Below are 19,475 nucleotides of genomic sequence, written 5' to 3' on the forward strand. Positions count from 1 at the left end.
AAGAGAGAAAGAGAAAGAGCACGAAAAGTGATGCTAAAGAGAAGCACCGGTCCCTCCCCGCACCGGCTGCTGCGGGGCAGCCTCTGCCCAGCCCGGCAAGAATCTCTTTCCCGAGAGACCAGGCTGCAATCACAACTTTCTGCAACTTCTCTCCGGTGTCTCAGAACCATCCGTACAGCCCCTCCGCAAGGGCTCTCAAGCCCTGGACCAGGCTGCCCAGGGAAGTGCTTGAGCCACCATCCCTGGCGGTATTTAGGAGGTGTAGGTGCGGTGCTGAGGGACAGGGCGTAGCGGGACACTTGGCAAGCGCCAGCTTTACCCTTGGACCCTTAAGAAAGGGTCTTTTCCAAGCTAAAAGACCCCGTGATTCTATCTTTCTAACACCTCAGCTCCCGCACAGTTTATGCTTCGCGCCCCTGCGGGGGCGGGGGACACCGCACCCGGCGTTTCCCTCCTTCCTCGCTCCCCCCGGAGCCGCCGGTGCCCGCGGGAGCGGGGCTGCCCCGGTTTCCCGGGAGGCGATCGCCTCCAGCAAGGGCAGCCCCCCGGTCCCCTTCTGCCCCGGGGACACAGCCCTGTGCGGGACGGCACCGGGAGGGGGTGGGAGTAGCTCCCCCCCGCACCGAAGCGTGGAGCGGGGACACGCGTGGGGAGGGGGTGCGGGCGGGAGCAGCCCTGCCCGCGGCCATCGCCGGGGGGTTCCCCAAAAACAAAATCCTTTCCCCGCATCCCGGGCAGCCCCCGCAGCAGCTGCCGTAGGGGTCTCCCCAGGCCGGGAACCCCCCTGTCCGTCCGTCCGTCCGTCTGTCCCCCCCCCCCATCCCGCGCGTTACTTGTTGCGGTGCTTTAATGACTATTTCTTTTGCTGGGGACAACCGAGACGTGGCCGCGCTCCTCCTTCATTAAAAAAAAAAAATACACCAAGCCGAACCCAATCCTCTCTGTTTTGCCCATTTAAGACTTCGTGAATCTTTCCTACAATGTTTTCTCTACGGATCCGGTAACCCACCTTATTTACCGGTAATGACAGCTCGGCTCCTTTTTTATGAGTTAGACGAGGAATCGGACATTAATTGTAAAACTCTAACTTGCTAATTAGCTGCAAATAAACTATTCATTAGTGGCAAATTAAAACCAAAACACACCTTATTCCTACTCTCCGACATACAATTTTGAAGGCGCATATTGTTTCAAACTGCAGCCTGTATCACTGGCACAGCAAATTGAGATCCTGAAAGGTTTCTCTCCAGGATAAATAATTAAAATATATTCTACTTTAATTGACATTATAGAGGACACAAATGAGGTTTTCCTTTTAGAAAGAAATAGCAGTTTCTAAATAAAGCTTTGCAGGCTGCAGAATGGAGGTTTCAACCAAATGAATAGTCATTACTACCTTTTCAATGATGTGGGCCTTTTGATCAGAAAAGAAATTAGCTCTAAAGGACAGACAATAGGAAGCCTGCCCTGCAATAGGAAGAAAATTAGATGGCTAAGGCTCTTAACAACACCTATTTCTATAAACCATGGAGCTTCTTGCTTTTCAATTACAGCTGTTCATTTCATATAAGGAAAGTGGAAAAACACAGGGGGAATATAAACTCTGTTGCACCAAAAAAGCCCAAGATAGGGCAGGCAGGCAGTCTCCCCATTTCCCTTTGTTTTTATTATAATCAGTTAACTAAGATTATATATTTTATAATCCTAAGAGTATCTAGTATTGCATTCTCCAGGTCAATCAAGTAATCAGGATGGACTATATTCTGTAAAGGAACTAATAAAACATGAGAATTATGTAGTTTGATGTTTCCACTGCACATCAAATAATATATTTTGTACATGTATCTCATTCTTGTGTGCCTTTTTTTTCAGAGAAAACAAAACGAGACTGAAGAACTTGAGGAAAACTAAATGCTGAATAACATTCTGCTGACTTTTGGTTACCGCAAAAAACTAACTGCAGTTCTTCTGAATTGAAATGAATGTTCTTTCATTATACTCAGGACTGAGAGATTATTTCAGACATGTTCTCCTCTTTTAACTCAGACATCTCAGTTATTGTAGAAATCATACTCTTACTTTTAAAACTTGAAATTAACTTATTGTGTAATAACTTCAAAATATGGGTTCTCTTTCAAATGATTTCGTTTGGACATGATTTTTGAACATTGTTATTTCTCCTGAATATAAAACTAATATAAGTTTTCTTAGGAATCATAAAAGCACACCTTTCTTCCTCCATCATTTCTCCCTAGCCATACTTTTATGATTAGGTGTAACAAGCCAATGATAATTTATTAGCCATGCAATATACCATAATTGAAATAATCTTTCACTGATAATTTGAACATATAATAGTCACAAAGCTTTATCATAAACAAGTCCTGTTCTCATATTGACTCAGCTGGACTATAGAGATCTCTTTAACAAATAACACAAAATCACAGGAATTCCCCCCTCCCTGCATTATGTTTTTCAGTCTTCCTTTTTATCTATTTATCTATTCATCTATTTATTTATCTTTCTTTCATTCTTCCTCCCTTATCCTTTTCCCTTTTCCTTTTCCCTTTTCCTTTATTCTTTCTCCCTTATCCTTATCCTTTTCCCTTTTCCTTTGCCTTTATTGTTCTCTTTCTTTCTCTCTCTCTCTCCCTGTTATACTATATATTTAGAAATAAGCCTACCTTATTTTTGTCTTTCTTTCTCTCTCTCTCCCCCTATTATACTATATATTTAGAAATAAGCCTACCTGACTAATTCAAGTGGGTGTTTAAATATATATACGAATTGTTTTTGCTGTGATAAGGTCTCTTATAATTATCCCTTTCACCCTCAAACAAGTAAGTGTTCAATAAAAATTACTTTCCGTGTTCAGAAAATTAAATCACATTTGTCTTCTGCCTAGAAGTGATTTTAATATGAAATATGAATGACAGATTTTTGTTCAGTGTCTGTATCCCCCTTCACTCCTGCTTTATCCTTGTGATATATAGGAATAAACAATAAGAAATAGTTTCTTCTGTTAAGAATGATCTCCTAACTGAAAAATTGGAGTCATTAATGTCAGTATTTGAAGTAATCTCCCTGCTTGAGAGTAGTTAGAAGATTATGATTAATGCAAGTCTCTGCCTCACTTTTTACTGGGACAAAACTTCTATTTGCTTTGCAAGTTCTTAATTAATATTTCATTTTATTTGAAATGAATTTGTCTGGGAAGTTACCCATACCTGCTAGTGGGAAAAAGTTCCCTCCATGCAAATAGGCAGCTCAAGTGTCATTGAGACTTCTGCAATTCACAATGTCAAACCTACACAAAGATCTGCACCAGTGAGGAGATGAAGAACCAGGGAAAACCCAGTACTGGTGTTGCAATTCTCAGTCCAGACCTCACAGCGATGTTTTACTTTCGATAGTATCTTCATTTGCTGTAAACAAGTGGAGGATAAAGAACTATCTCCAGGAGAACATGTGAATCTAAACTGACCTTGACTCTCAAAATGGCAATTCTCAGTCCAGACCTCACAGTGATGTTTTACTTTCAATAGTATCTTCAGTGGCTGTAAACAAGTGGAGCATAAAGAACTATCTATCTCCAGGAGAACAAGTGAATCTAAACTGACCTTGACTCTCAAAATCTGGAAATCTCACTTCAAATTGTCAAAGTGTCAGAGTAACGAGATTTTGGAGCAAAGCTGTACTAAGAATGCAGAAGTAGGGAACCTAAAGAGCTTTGAAAACTAAAGTGAACAGTTTGTGAGTAGGTCAGTGTTGCAGGGGTGGGACATGATCTAATCTAACAGACATCAATACAAGCTCAGTGTCTGCAGGGAGAGGTTTCAATGGCTTTAGCCTTCACAGTCCACCACGGAAAAGACACGTCCAGCCACAAAAGCAACTCGCTAGACCTAAAGATCTTTTCTGCTCTTTTTTTTCCCTAACATATATTGATAAATGAGGGCAATATGGGCTCCACATCCCTTTGTAAAACAAATGTATGCATATACATATAAAATAGGTATAACATAACAGAAATGGAACTTACTGATGAAACAGTTATTATACGGACTGTTTTTATGGCACAAACACATTCCTGACTTAAACATGAGTACAAATAACACCATTTAAATTAATCTTCAGCATTCACCCTCTGTTTCTGTAATAGCTCAAATCAATTACCTGATATTGAAGGTATGCCCCAAGAACTGCTTAGTTCCCAGTCTTGCTGAACAACGCAGAGACTCATTACCAACCACCATCAGAATTCTCCATTACTGCTTACTTAGAGGTGCAGTGACTGCTTTAGGGCAGTGAACCATGGAGCATATGCTCAGGGTTCCTATTATCAATGTTCGCGGTCAAACTCCTCTGACTCTGTAGATAACACCTCTTCCCTGGGAGGGCAAGTGCAGTTGGCACTTGTGGAAAAAGAACTTATGCAATGATACAGAAGTTAAGAGCTTGTGAAATGGGCATTTCAAGGCCATTTTTGAAACAGGTGGACCAGTCACACAATGTACATCTAGAGGGACACGGTGGATCTTGCTGCTGGTGCACCCCTTACTTTTCTCATCTAAAGAGTCTGATCAAAACCCAATTCTCCTTGGTTAAGAAGCCCTTTTGATTCCACTAGATTCCCTTTTTTGGACCTATTAGAAACATGTACAGGGTAATCTCCCTATTTGCACACTAATGGCTCCCAGTAAAGCTAATGGAAAATTAGTGGGAACCAGTTGTGCCCTAGTGTTGCACGGAAAAGACAGACTGTCCCAATCAACAGTGACACTACTTTGGAAAAGACAGACTGTCCCAATCCAGACTGTCCCAATCAACAGTGACACTACTTCTCATTGCAGGTCTAGTCAAGCTAATCTGCATGAAGAATGGCAGCTAACTCACACAAAGCACTGCAACATACGGTCTTAAAATAAAAATGAGGACCTAATGCTTCCATTCTCCAAATTCCATAAAATCAAATGAACTGCAAGTTCTATTTTGGTACCTTTATGGCTCTTCATATCATGGTATTTGAATATGTTACAACAATCAGTGCATATTTTTTACTTACCAGCATTCCAGTAAAGTACTAGCTCTATTTACAGGTGAGAGATTCAGAGAGTGAGCATAATAGTAATGCATGAAAACTTTCTGAAACATACAGGAAATATGTGGAATCGGATCTCTTGGGCTAGATCAGATTAGCCCAGTGCTTGATCCTCTTGCATATCTCTAATAGATCATGCCCATAAATATTACAAACTGAAAAGGACTCAAAGCAAACCTGAGCTAATAGAAAGGGAACAGTCAGATCTACATTTTGTAACTACTGGGAACAGTCCAAATGAAACACCAGGACAAAAGAATCCAGAGAATGGAGAAAATGTTATCAATCCCATCTAAAGCGCTACATAATAGTAACTTGGTTAAATAATATATAAAGAATATGTTTTGAATGAGCTGGGGACTGACTAGAGTGGCACGGAAAATATTCTGTTACATTAATTATAGCAAAAAAAATAGATGAAACTTTCTAAAGTGTAACAGTCTGCAAAAAACATCTTTTGCAAGCTCATGCAAGACAGTTAAGAGATATGGTCTTGACTCACAGCTAGGATGTCTACTGAAACAGAAAACCTACATCTTTGTGTACCAGCATAAATGGGCAGAGTAATCCCAAATCTCTCTTTAACAAAGGTCCTGTGGCTCCCAGGCTGCTTGGTTAAGGGGGTGATTCCCTATTCCAGGAGAGGTCACTACGTGCTTCCTGCAGCATCCAGGTGCTTCTCAAGTGCTGCCACAGGATGCACAGCTACCAGGTAGAACATTGTCATGTAAGGGAAAATTGTTACTATTTTTCCTATTCAAAAATAATCACGAGCCATAGAACATATTTAAATTTACAGTGTTATTATTCCTTTGGATTTCCTTAATTTTAAGTGTCTGAGGAAATGAGAGCCACAGAGAAAAGATGTCTGCGCTGTTGTATAGCACGAAAATGGACAATCAGAATTAAGCAACAATCAAACTTCCCAGACTAATCATTTGCCATTGATAACTGTTACCCCATGACTGTAGATTAATCAAGTAAAGACGTGAGCTTGAGCCAACTACACATTTTTAAGGTTTACTCCCTTACACTAGGGAAACCTGCAGACTTCCAGATTGAAGGCTGATGTGAGACCACCTGGATTTATGCAGGATTGGTTATTTGTTGTTACAGTTTACTTCAAAAACTTTGTTTGAAGATGAAGAGCAAAGCCGAGTTCCACTGCTTGCTGACATTGTGCTAACTTCCTGCTCAAAAAAAGGACAAGACGGCACAGAGGACATGAACTGGTCAAAGGAAACCCCTTTATTTCTAGGTCTTTAGGGCTGATCCTAGAGGGTTCCAAAAGAACATAGCTACTATCTGGTAGGTTTTGCTGGTTTATGTACACTGAACTGGAAATCCTTGGTTCTCTTGCTCTGTACTCATTTTTGCATCATTATCTCTTCAGTAACTTGCAATTATTACTCAGTCACCATGAACTGAATATGGTAAGGGGACTGTACATAGCTCTCCTGCACATAAAGAGCCCTCCAAGTTAAATTGCCAGGAAAGTGCAGATAAATAGGTCTTGTTTCTGCTCATATCATTACATTTGTGATGAAATAGAGGACTTTTGAGTTGAAAAAAATGCTAATCAGGTATTTCTCCCTGTTCCAGTGTTCACACCAGACACAAAAAGCAACATCTCCACATTCAGAATTATATCAGAAAAAATGTTGCTACAATATAAAGTAGTATTCAAATTTTCCTTGTTATTTATCACCTTCTGGCCCTGCTACCACTACACGTTTGATCCATTTTCTATTGAGCTAATTAGACAAGAAGCAACATGAACTATTTATTTATAGACTTGAAGAAAAACCTGACCCTGGGCTTATTGCCTAGAATAGAGCTGAAATGGTTATACTGATCACACACCTGTCATTTTTGTCAGCTACGTGCTTGCAAAATGAGGGGGATTTTTTAAATGATGATTTTTATTTATTATGCTTAAGGCATCAGGCCAGGTCATGCATGTTTGCTCAATGAGATGCTTCAGAATCATGATAATTATAGCTTATATATCTCAAGGTCGTGTAATATTTAAAGGATAATGAAAACAGATACTTGTAACACATTGATCAAATATAGACTCTGATTGCACCGACTGTTAGTGTGATCAATAGTGTTTAGTGCTTCATGTTATGCCTGTCATGCTCCCAAAATTCTACTGTTTACAGACTGATAAAAGTGTTACAGGTAGGACAAATATATCTGTACACACACACACATTGGTAGACACAATCACTGAGCAACTTAGAGCAAGAACAAGATGAAACTGTAAAATCTCTTTTCATTTGGTTTATGTTGTAGTTGTCTGAGATTGAATCAGAATTCCCACTAATATTATAGTGCAGTTGCAGTCTGGATACTACACAGCATAGGCTTTAACCTATTAATGGCAAAATATATTTTGTTCTGTTGTTCTTTTCACCTAGAGTTAAGGTAATACTATATACACTTATCAGTCTTTCCCAGTAAATTGTTCTGCAAACAAGTCAGCTTGCATTGTCATTACTAAAGTTTGAGGCATAGAAGTAGGACAAGTTTGAGAAGACTGTTCTGAATTATTCTCTGCCGTGTTTCTGGGGAAGGGGTAGTGAAAGACAAAGAGTAGGAAAAGTTTGAGAAGACTCTCTGTTCTGAATTATTCTCTGCCATGTTTCTGGGGAAGGGGTAGTGAAAGACAAACATGATCAAAATTATAGATGATAAGGTACATAGTCTTCAGGATAAGTTATCTATTGATGTGAGTTTTACAATGTCATCATACCATTGACTTTATTGCAGCTGCAACTTAAAGCATAAGAAAACACAACCTACTACTTTTTTTAGAAAACAGTTAAGTAGTCCCTTGACTCCATGAAATGGATAGAAGAATGATAATTTAATTCGCTGAGGTTAACATTGATAGTATGATACAAGTGGCTTCAACTGACTGATTAAAACTGGTTAAGTTAATAGATGTCTCCACTTGCATATTTCCTATGAAGAATAGGAGTCTGTACATGAAAAACAAAAATAAAGAAACAGGTTGCACATAGCGTATTTTAACTTGTTTGGTATGAATTCTGTGTAGGAGGAATGTGTTTAGTGATGTTACTCTAGCTGATAGACTGGTGCAATATTTTGTGCAATAACCTTCTAAAAAAACCCTAGATGTGTCCGTGTAAGCAGAGACCAGATAAATTACCATAAAAAAACGTAAATGGCTCTATAAGGACAGGATTACACATAATAAAATCATTTTAGTACAAATACCAAAGTGATATTACCACTATGTGGGATTTTTTGGTCTCCAAGACATGCAAGAGTGCTTATGACCTGCCTGTGAAATTACCATGACTGTGTGTGCATATGGGGTATTAGCAGGTGTGAATGGCCAACAAGGTATTTGTCTATTTGCATGTGTGATAATGGTAAATAGACACACAAATTAAGCTCACATCTGCATATTCATTATGTAACCAGGGCAGTTTTAAATTTTGAGTACCAGACCTACAAGCTCCAACTGTAACATACCAAAGTCATATTAAATTCTAAACTGGAAGAGTTGGTGCAAACACAACGATCACAAGGTTGCCAAAATGCATACTAGATTTTTTTTTAATTATTATTATTGAAATCAAAATACATCTTGCTACCACCTTTCATACTATTGATGAACAAATGGGGTATGATGTGTATCTGCAAAGTTTGATAAAAGTATCAAGAAAGTTCAAATGTGCATTCTGCCTAGATGAAGAATTTAATCTTGTTTGTAGGTAAATTATCTCTTTTGTTGCTGCTCTTTGAGTGAAAATATTTTATTTTAGGACGTTTCTCATGTAGCCAAAACTTGTTGCTCTTTGAGAGAAAATAATCTATTTTAGGACGTTTCTCATGTAGCCAAAACCAATTGCATCACAACAGTTAGGTCTGGAGTAGCATCATCCAGTTTTGTGGGAAAGCATGAACTGAAAAGGAGAGCATAGCCTCTTAACAAACAAGATTTTTGAGTGCTAATTGAGATACATGAACTGAACAGGAGCGCAACCTCTTGACAAACAAGATTTTTGAGTGCTAATTGAGATCAAGTAGCAAACAGCAACTAACCTGGACTCTAGTAATGCTTGCAAGTGTTATGTAGTTAAAGACTAATAGATACAAAGTCAAAATGCCAGAAGTGTTTTGGGGGAATTTCACACACAGCTTCCATGAACTTCAGGCAATTTGTGGAGGTAGCAAGCACTACCAACACAAGCAATATTTGCTTGTAGCAGCAAACTACATAAAGGAACTAAAGATAATTGGAATTATACTCACTCAGTTCTGAAGAAGTGAATAAAAATGCCATTTTGAACTCTTATTGTTTTTCAATTGCTTATTACTTCCTAATTAATTCCACTCTTGAACTGAACATCATTTATTACATTTTCTGGTTTTTAGCTAATGCATCTAAGGGTCCTGCTCTGCTCTTCTTCTGAGTGTTAAATTTAACTAAGTTACTGGATGACAAATATGTTATTGTAGTAGGTGTGATGTTACCAGTATTTTGACAAGCAGTCATCTCTGTTTTGATTATTTAGTTAGCTGCTGTGATTACGTCAAGAAAGTAACTTCACTTTCTCTCTGCTCACATAGTCTGTAGTATATTCCTATTGCTCTGCCACATGGGAATTTAACATTCCTGGTCTTGCAGCACTTGTTTTCTTAAAAATATTTATTGATCTTTAGTTCTGATATCAGCGTATCAAGAGCCAGATTAATAGCATTCTGATATGAGAGTAAATCCAATGATACAGCACAACTACAGCTGAGTTATTTAACATTTATCTCGATACCACTTAAATCCATCTAGAAACTGGAATTTGTTTTCTCTTCGAGTTGGACCCAGATTTTCCCTAAGAATATTACTCAAAACTACAGTAGGATTTAAGTCAAGCCTTTTAGATAGGATTCTAGGTATCCTGAATCAACAGCAACATTTCAAGTAGAGAATCTGCAGACTGTTGTTACTTGAGAAGATTCAGCCCAGGCAATTCAGAGCTATGAGCCTTTTTCCCAAATTAACCCTGCAGAGACACACAGAGCAGCACTTGTCTCCCAGCTCTGGTCTTGGTCCTGTGCCCAGCACAGCCCCCAGCTCTGGTAAGGTAAACACAAGACCACGTTACTGAAGGATCAGACCCTTATGCCTGTTATTATGTGTTGATTTTTAAAAATCCATTAATAAATTGCCTTTAAGGAAAAAAAAATCATAATCCTCCTTAATAGTCATCAAACTGTAAATGAAGCTTAACAGTAAAATTCAATTTAAAAAAGGACAAAAGCTCTACTTCATTTTCCTCAGGAGTGAGTTACAGTCATTTTAAAGTCAGTACACTTTCGCTGGCTACCTAAAGCCACTGGTTATCTATATGAAAAGAGTAACTAAATTATAGGCGTTTCTTTATTCCACCATAAATTGACATGTTCTAACAAGACAGTTTGTTTGCTTTTATTGTTCAAAAGCCCCAAAGTCCTTACTGTCTGCTTCTCCACTTGTCTTAAATGTTTGATTAAGCACTGTGAGAATTGTCAGTATTGATAAACTTCTTTCCAGTACATTAAGCACTCTAATCCTTTACATTCCTACTCTATCTCCATTGCCAAGTCAGTCAGCTTCCTTAGCACTTGATTTTAGGCCAATATTTGCATTAGAAATGGTCTATAAATAAAAATTACTGCAATAGCAGGAAAAAATGTTTTTCTGCATCTGAAGAATTTTGACAAAGAGTATGTGAAAAGCTTTGCCTGTTCTTCTGTAATCATATGAATTAAACAGCTATCTAGTGAGCTAATTAAAAGGAGTAATTAAGCTCAGCCCTTTTTTCCCAGTTTTCTAAAAATCTTAATTTTGATGAGTGGCAATGCTATTTATCTTTCTTTCATTAGCTTGAACTAAGCAGGAGGGTTTTTTTTGTGTCTCTACTGTATTTTGGGTTAAACTGTGTGTTTATTGTGATAATTTAATAGAAGGAGGTCCAAATCAGGAACTTCAGAACTCAGTATGAATTTTGTCAAATTTTTGCACTCTTAGGGTCAGCATTTTGTTTTTATTTTTTATTGCATTCATTTCTTTATACTGCTCCAACACTGAAATTTATGCCTCAAATACAGAATATCTCAAAATCTATTTTTCAATGCATAAGATATTTAATTTAGAATGAAATATTGCACAATTTGATTATGTTTCACTTTATTTCCTTCTTGTTCTCCTTGAGTTTCACTTAGGTGAATTCTGGGGACAGAAGCACGTTTCGGGGAAGCAGGGACTCGCTGTAAGTGATGTACATTTGTATCAGGATGACACTAACTAAGTTTGGAATTTGTTTCTATATAGATAACCAGCCAGATAGCTGCGTTAGGTACCCAGCGTTTGTGGAGTAGATTTATGCTTCTTCAAATTCAGACTCAACTAATTTCACCAGAATCAGGAATTCTTATTATCGTTTGTCTCTGGCCATACCCAGATTTCAATCAGCCAAGGTTTTGCCCGTGCCTCTGTAGGACACCGGCAGAAAATGTTTGAATGTCCTCTTCTGTCTTTTGTGAATGTAAAACTTCTGTAAACTCAAATAGGTAATTTGGATGCAAGAAGTATTTGGTATGTCAACACTAGTACCATCTCGGGAAATATATTCACACCAGCTTAACGTGCCCTTACCTTGTCCCAACTGCCACAGAATCATGCCATTTCTAAATGAAATCACTGCATGTTTGTTCTTATCAAAGGCCGACCAAGTTCAGTACTTCATTTGCATATTTCCCTCTTTAAAGGATGATTTGGGAATGCCACATGCAACACAGAATCAATAACAGTGCTTAGCCGGGGCAAAAGTGTAAATACCAGGTCCTAACCCTGTAATCTTTGCACAGACATTGTTTCCAGGGACAGCAGTAGGTATTTTGCCCGAGCAAAAGCAGGAGGATCAGCCTCCACAGTGCAATTTTATATGAAAATGAAGTGGATGAGATACTTCTATCAGGCTCATTTAAAATAAAATAGGAGGACTGCCTTTTGTCTGCACTGCTAATAAGAAAAATATGCTAGAATAGAAGGTAATTGTAATAAGGTATGTCCCCATTTTTCTCAATTTTGCCCAGTTTTCTTTGATATGATTATGGATGTCATATATAAATGATATTTCTTCAGGGTGGATTTATTAATTTTGGAGATGTAGATTCTTCTAGTACATATATAAGAATTGACCATTTACCCATAGGGGAAGAGAAAGGGTAGAGAGAGACATACAGAAAACAGACGGTGCAGGAAAGAACATTGTGTCTGCAGCATTCTTCATAAATAACACGAATCACACAGAATTGCCAGAGATTATTTTAATGGCTCGACCCTTATGCTGTTATGGTAATTACAGAGAGAGTTTTAAGCCCCTCCACCAGGGAAATTATGCATCGAAACAGTAAAATTTTGTAATGAATTTCAATTGTTATTCAAAATTCTTTATCAGAACTTCGGGGATTAATAGTTCCAATACTTTTTCCCTTCTGAAGAGCCATAAACAGTGCTTAAAAAACCTGCAGAAAACATGCAGTATATCTAAAATTGATGCAACTCTTACTGATTTTGGTGAAATGGTGCTGATTTACCCTGAATGAATTCCTGGCTCAGCTTTTCTATACGTGGGAGAAAACTACTTTAGGATGAAAAGCTCCTGGATAGGGCAGGGACATACTTTAGGACAGTTAAGTCCATTTAAGTCCACTGTTTACCTGCTGGGTTAGGGGATGACTTTAGGTTACATACATCCAGAATTTCTCTGTCTGTCTTTTCTTTCCTTGTGGAAATTCTGTCCAGCAAGAATTTGTGAAGTTAGTCTCTTTGTCTCTGATTTCTGCACATCCAGGAGTTAGGTCTGAGGAGCAGCACATACCTCAGTAAGCGTGTCTTGGGCACACTGCATTTTGTGCCCGTGCACTGATTTCTGTGTGGACAATCAGGGACATATCTTTGGCAACCCTGGTGATTCATCATGCATTGGAAGTTTGCTGGTTCGGTGATGTACCAAGCAACAGGTTTTCACAGTTATTTTGCCCTTCTTATCTTCTTCAACAGGGTTGTAGAAGTAGAAATAGTGACAACTGGCTCTGGTTTTGCTGTGAAGTAGCCACTCCATCAGAATGGAACTTGCCCTCACTACATTTGGTACCAAAGGCTAAACTCAGACTCTTTTTTTCATCAATTAGTAGCTAACTGCAATGCTTCCTATTCATTTCAATGTAAAAACTCAGTGCTGTGTAACAAAGGGGGATAGAATCTGGCTCAGGATAGCTGAATACACAGAAATAAAAGGTCTGTTTGCAGAGCAAGTGGGCTGGCAGGAAAGGTGCTCTCTGTGAATGATCTGGCTGGAGGAGCAGATTCTCCACAGGTGAGAGACAATAAGGCATTGCCTACATGTAGAGTTGGTACCTTCTAGTTCCCTTTAAATTCATATTGTAGCTTAATGCTCACTCGCTGCCTCTTGCAGACAAGCCCCAAGATAATTGTTCATAGTAAAAAAGCTGTTCGTTCTTTAAAAGGAATATTCTGTTTCCCTAAAGCAGTATATTAAAGACAGATTAGAGGAAAACCCTCAAAAGCTGCTAAACAGATGTAAAACAAAACCACTGGGGTATTTTATACACATGAAAATATCAATACAAGAGTTTTCCAAGTACGATAATATCACTCCTTGTATCATACTAAATTAATAACATCTCTCAAGCACCTGCCTAAACCAGAAGTCTTTCCAAGAGACTAAGCATAACCTCTCTCATTAAATCAGCATTCAGAGGGCTAACTAGCAGATGCTGCTGACATGAACCCAAATGTAATCTCTTTAACCTTGTCCTGTGGGGAGCAGACAAGTCATGACCGAGTAATTCCAACTAAATTAGATTTTATGTGAAAGTGTATAATCTAAATTAAATTTGATTAAAATGATTCAGTGATTTGTGTTTGCTTTTAAAGATCCTAATGTAGCCAAGGTGACCAGTTTTCAGTAATCTGTGTAATCAGATCAATTTATTTTTACATGCTTGGATCAAGATTTTTTATCCAGTACATTTTTCTATATTAATCATATTTCTCTTGAATATCCATGGTTAGATTAGGTGTTTTCTACTCAGATAGGGGCTCACTGTGATTCAATTTTCATCATGTCAGCGAAGAAAATGGTGAAATCTAACTGTGGTGGCTATAAAGATATGTGATATAAAATATCAAAAACTAACTGCAAGGAGAGAATCATCACACCATCGGCTGATCAGAGGACAGTATCAAATGTAAAAGACTGTAAGACAGGTGAGTCACAAAGGGTTAGGGGAAAGATTTTTTTCCCTGTTCTCCTGTCCCCAAACCCCTGTTCAGACAAAAGATTGTAAGACAGGTGAGTCACAAAGGGCTAGGGGAAAGATTTTTTTTTCCTGTTCTCCTGTCCCCAAACCCCTGTTCAGGAGGAGGCTTTGCTCAGCTTAGACTCACCACAGCAATAGGAGTGGAATTCTGCAGCTGCCTGTTTGTGTAGTGATAAATTTCCTGGGCTTAACCCCTTCACATCCTCTTCCCCTACTGGGAATTTATGCAAGTGGGATGAATCTTGGTCACTGACTTCATTACATTTTTAAATCTTAATTGAATACTGCTAGTACTGGTGAGTGACTGTATTCTCAACACTAATCAGAGTCTGCAATCAGCAAACAACATATAGGTACTAATTATGACTTATTAAATTAACATGGCAATTTTATTTCACGTATAAAGTCAGGGGTAGCTGTGTGCTGAATGTAACTGGTTTCATTTCAATGGGAAGAAGATAATGGACTCTATACAAGAATTTCTGTAATTTTTTATAAGAAGCTGCAATTATCACTTTTTCAGACACTGTTTCTCTTTGGTATACAGTTGTGAATTTTTAAAATTATTTTTCTTGGACATCTTATATTTCCATAGTTTGAAGGCCCTGCTAAATATCCATAGTGAACAGGTTACAGGTCATCTTTAGAGACCTTAATAGATCCGAAACAGTTTATATGTTTATATGCTAGTAAGAAAAGGCTGAAAGTTGCAGAAGGAAATTAAGATGTTTTATACATGATGTTACCCGGGTGATACGACTCTATAACCCCCATGTTACATTTTGGGTTACACACATATTAAACTGCTAACTACTCCAGGTAGAATACTGGAGTAAATCAAAGGGAATGAGGTGCCCGGTGTTTACCTAGTATTTTATTCTTTTAGGCTCCTCGGACTGTTTTCCTACCCCTAATTACCACAACTACAACTCTTAGCTTATTCTTCCTCATCACCTCGACAAGCCTGTGTAGACCAGATAGCTCACTAAGCCTCTTCCTTGCCTATGGAGCAAACCCCTTCAGCTCATGCTTAATTTTAAGTGTGGGAATATCTTCACAGATTTAAATGGGATTCTTTAAAGGCTTAAAATTCAGCATGAGTTTGTGCCCTTTTCTGGAGTGGAGCAGAGAAAAACTCCCCTATTCCTCAAACACTATTTCTGAAATCTACTCTGTTCTGTTCATCAACTTGTTTAACATGTTCTCTGTCTGAACCAAAGACTATTTCTGAAATCTACTCTGTTCTGTTCATCAACTTATTTAACATGTTCTCTGTCTGGACAACATCTCTGAAGTTAAAACTCTTAAGAAGAGAATAAAAGCATGAGTCAGTAAACTGCTCCCTTCTCTACATTCTCTACTGGAAACAAAGCAAAGCTATTCCTCCTCAGCATCTGCACTGCTGTTGAGCCAAGAGTTCTCTTTGTTCTTCTAGTTTTTATTGAGTGGGAGAGCAGAAAACAACATAAATTGTTTCCCTTCTCTAGAGGAACACTACTGAGTTTCTTCTTAGCGCAATGAAAAAAGTGCACTATACTTCACTGATACTTTTTAAGATTTGTATTGTTTTTTTAACTGCAAATTTATGTAAAAGTTTTGTTGAACATCTGAAAAAATCAGTTCTGATTTTTTCATTTATTTTTACTAGACAGAGAGTTGGTGGAAACTATCCATTTTACAAAGATCTGACATTCAAAATAACCAAAACATGAATAGAAGTATATTGAAACTATTCCATTTACAGAATTCTGTACTTTCTACCTATATTTTTGTTGTGCATGGAGCATTCATGTTAGCTTATTAAATAGACAGGTTGCATTCTTCTTGTTTAACTTCTAATGCCTTTTTTTTTTTCATACCGTGAGGCAGCTGTCCTCCTCTTCAATTAAAGCAAAACAGGATTATGAATGTCAGTGCTATGACTTCGCAAAACTCTTACCTATGTGCTAAATTTTACACACATTAGTAAGCCCTAACTCACTGAGTGGAACTTAATCAAAGATGAGTGAAATCACTGGAGCAGCTCTACTTTTGAAGGTAAGACAGAAAAGCTCTTTGGAGAGTGAGGAAACAAGATCAGATGAGTGTTGTTCCAACAGAGTTTGTAATATCCTTTAAATCACATTCTCTATGTTTTGTGTATAACAAATGTTCTTTCACTGGACCTTGTGTAATTACCCCAAAATAACAGTAAAGAAGAGAGAACCTGTAGCTCCTAACAAGCAAGCATGGGTCAGCCTCATAATCTCACTTAAATTCATTCACATTAAAACTGCAGTTTTCTGTTTGGGAAGTTTGTGACCAGAAAAGTTAAGTCCTTTGCAGAATTGTCTTAAATTTTAAAAAATTACTAGTCATTGTTACTGTCAAGAATAGCTCCTTATTTTTCATATCTAAAAGATTGAACCCTTCACCATGATTAATAAAGTCTGGTTGTTATCTACTTTTGTCATAAAAAAAATTATATACAAAAGAGACAGTGTGAAAAAACATGAAGGTAAAACGCTAGCATGAACATTTGTACCGACACTGCTAATTAAAAGACTTAAGTTATTAGTCTTTAAGTAGCAAAAAAAAGAGAAACAAACAAGTATAATTTGCTAGATTAATTTTATGTTCTGTTCTATTTAATCAAACTATACCTATAGTGAAAATGACAAATCTGAGTTGTCAGACTATGGATGATAAGAAAGATAAAGGTCATATATTTTAATGTCATAGAAGGTCTTATTAAAGGAACCCTAATTACATTAGGTATCCATGAAACATTAATTAAATACTGTCTGAAATAATTAGGTCCAAGTTACTGATGATTTAATTAAACTCAGTTTTTTATTTTATAAGAAAACTACAGGTCCAGTATCAGTCTGTTGGCAGGGTAATTGATAATGTGTTAGAAGAGCAAAATAGTAACCTTGACCAGCTACATGGGAAGGACACTATGGTGAGCAGGTTGTCCCGCTCCCCACACCTCCTGGGGATGAAAACACATGGTGTGCGTGATTTATTTCAAAGGGTGTAGAATTCAGAAGAAAGAAAGGGAGAGGTTTCGGCTCATAGTCTCAACTCATGTAAACTGTCATCGCGTATCAGATGGTAGTCCTGACCGTCTGGTTCTGCTGAGATTCCTTGCAAATTTTGGTGAGGATTCTTTGCCTTATCAAGAAGTGGGACTTCTACAACATTAGGCAGATGTACACTTAAAAGCCTGGTTTTACATGTCTATCACCTGCCCCCTAAAGTTGCAAACCCTTCTCCTATTCCCCTCTACAAGGAACTGTTTAGAATGAGGGAAATATTGCATGAAACATCGTTCCCTACCAAAACAAAATTGACAGAATATATGTGAGATTATCTGGGCGGAAAAAAAAAGAGTACCAGAAAGGCAAGAAATGTATATAATAAGTTTGTATGTGGAGTGAGGCTGTGAGGAAAAAGCGGGTTTTCTTGTCTATACCATGACTGGGAACATAGACTACACAGCATTACAGAGATAGGCTCTACTACTTGATCCTGAACACCCACGTCCACTGGCAACAGGCATCTAAACTCTGTTTCTCCAAGCTGGCTGGCTGATCTCAGACAAGTAAACCTCACACTTCAGTTTATCCTCTTATAAAACGAAAAGGAACACCTTTATTTGCCTCATAATTTTAAGGAGTAGTTTCTAATGCCTATAAGCGATACTTCTATAGAAATACAACATATTGACTTAAGAGTTCTAAGGAACAGAGGCAGCCCTAAGCCTGCAAAAAAGAGCCAAACTTCTTTAAGATCAGCAATCACCAAGGGTTACACAGACAGCTTAAACAACGTCCTTTCTAGATATGGACAGTGCCTAATTAAGAAAAGTGTTCCAGTGTATCATCTGGTCAACTAACACTGGTCACATGTAGGGTTCTAGATAAAAGAGAACAGGAGAATCTCTTTGTAATTCAAACTTGTATGCCTCCTAAACATAATTTCCTTTTTATTTTTGAAAGGGAATTAACTTGGCACTATACAACTAAAAAGATCTTTAAAAATGAAAAAAAAAAAAAACCAGACTAGAAACCTCTCATAGTTTATATTGTACAGAGTAAAGCGGATTCAACAAAGGAGGACCTATCTTATTCTCTTGATAAAGTTCTATGAGTTCTAGTGTTCACTGAAATCAAAAGATCTTCGAAGAACCTGTTATTTCACCATGGAAAAGTCATAAATTCTTAAAAACCCAAAATCTCATCACAGCATTAATTGGCAGGATGAGGTTTTTTTTGACCACAGTCATCATTATGACAGCTAACGAATACCCACAATTTACCAGAGATATGTAAATGATTTCAAAGTACTAAGGAAATGCTAAGATATTTACTCAGTAACTAGTAGATCTCTTCATTAAATCCAGAAAGACAGTTTAGCAATAAATTTAAAAATTGACTTGACAGTTGGACACTTCTGAAAAGATGGAGTGTTTTATGTATAGTGTATGAAAAACATGACAGCTGTACTGGGCACTGTACCTTTTTGTTTGCTGCTGCTTTCACATCTTCCTCAAGATGTTCATGAAACTCTTCTCTTAGGCTTCCTCAGTCTTGAATCTCCTTTCATTAAAGATGAAGACTGAAATATAAAGAAAGTCTGTTTTTAAAATCTAATGGAATTGCTGTTTTGTTTGTTTTTAAAGAAGGCTTTGTTCATGTCATTCAAAAGACAAAAACAGAAGTTAAAGTTTCATTCTTCTCTGCAAACTCTGCAAGACATTGTCTCCTGATTTCTGATGTAAAATAGCCCTACATTTTACTTTACCTGATTTCTTGTGCCATCTATGTAATGTTGTCTGTACAAAAATCCTTAACTCCTTCAAGTAAAAGTAAAATTTTATTATGAAGTTTTTCATTAAATCCTCTTACTTTGACAGGCACTGTTATAGTAATCAGTATAACAATGGCATGAATTAGCATCTCTATAATGCTTCAAAACTATTAAAACTGTAAACATCCTAGGTACCAATGAGCAATCTATTAAG

This window comes from Calidris pugnax, unplaced genomic scaffold (assembly GCF_001431845.1).
Source record: "Calidris pugnax isolate Ruff unplaced genomic scaffold, ASM143184v1 scaffold38, whole genome shotgun sequence".
NCBI classification, from domain to species: Eukaryota; Metazoa; Chordata; class Aves; order Charadriiformes; family Scolopacidae; genus Calidris; species Calidris pugnax.